Genomic DNA, 1,516 nt, shown 5'->3' with positions numbered 1-1,516 from the left:
AATTCCATGTTGATGCGTTGATTAAGAGTTTAACCTTAACATTTCCTAAATAGAGAAATAAGCTAGTTGGTTAGGGCCCAGCCAACCTAACTTGTTTTCGCTCATTTTCTTCTTTTTTGATTAAGGTGTGTTAATTTCGTTTAATGTAAAGTGTGAAGTAAATAGAATTTTTTATTCTTCTACAAATTTTAAATCTGATTTCATTATAGTGTGATGGTTTCATGGTGTGCATGCTCAATTGAGTTTAATTTTATGATTTCCTTCCTTGAAGTTTAATCTTGTTTTTTCCTAGATCGTGCAAGCACAAATTCCAGCACCAGTGCATTTACAGTCTCGCAGATTGATTCCTTTGGTTCATTACAGTAATAGTATTCTATTATTATATGATTGATGAGTCTTAATGTGATTCTAGAGTGCATGATTTTCATTCTGAAGTGTTATTGATATTTCGAATTAAACATACTTTTGATAATCAGAAACCGAACGTTATTGTGACACACTAGTATCTGCCTGCACTTCATGCTGTTTAGGAAATATCAGACTTTATGCATAATAATTGTTGAAGAGAATATTTCTAAGTTAAGAAGGTTATGAATCATATCGGTTTGTGTGAATAACTATTACAGGATTGAAGCCTGTTATCACAATTAAATGATCTTTTTAGATTGCATGAAGAAGTTCATTGATTAAATAAGAGTGTGCTTTGACATTGGGAATTAATTCTTGTTTTATATATTAGTATTGGTTGAAGCATATTTTGGTTTGAGGAATTTATTTTCAAGTTTTGTTCACCTTTGAAAGTTCTTTTCCCAAGTTAACACATTATTTATTTTATTGTAAGAAGGATTGGAAAACTTGGTGTAGGAAGCTTTGTCCCGGTATAGGAATCAATCTCCTGATACAGAAACAGAGTGCTCTAGTCTTGAGGCTTAGGCATGAAGGCATCAATATTCGGTAAAGGTTTAAAAGATACTTCCATCACATAAACTTTGTTATGGTACTAGTGCAAGCACATTGCAAAAGTAGAGGAATAATAGCTTAGTGTAGGAAGAAAGATCTATAAAAAGTCAGATATCTTCAAGGATCCAATTATTAATGTGGCACACGATTATACTGAAGATAAAGATAGATTTACATTTTCATCAGTCAAAGATTGTTGGCAAGAAGTTTGAGAGTTCCTTTCATTTATTTCCCTGTAAGAGTACTTTATTTCACATTCCAGCACTAGAATATCTTTCGTGTAAATCATCAGTTGATTTTTTCTTTTTGATTCTACAAGATTACAATTAAGGAAGTAGGAGTAGAGTTTGGAAAAGTTCATATCATTTCTGGCATTTCCTATGGTTCGTCTCTAAGTTCATGAAACCCTCGTGTTGACAATTAAGTATTGAAGGAATATGCTTAGCCGCAATTCCTGCACCCAATAGAAAGTTGATGAAGTCTTGATCATTCACTTGTTGTAGCAATACTGCCTCTACCCATTGCATGAAATAATATGTATAAGTGCAGATATCAC

The sequence above is a fragment of the Pinus tabuliformis genome, chromosome 7 (genome assembly GCF_031772625.1).
Source record: "Pinus tabuliformis cultivar Carrire ecotype Pingquan chromosome 7, CPIR1, whole genome shotgun sequence".
NCBI classification, from domain to species: Eukaryota; Viridiplantae; Streptophyta; class Pinopsida; order Pinales; family Pinaceae; genus Pinus; species Pinus tabuliformis.
Note: the sequence above shows the minus strand (reverse complement) of the source record.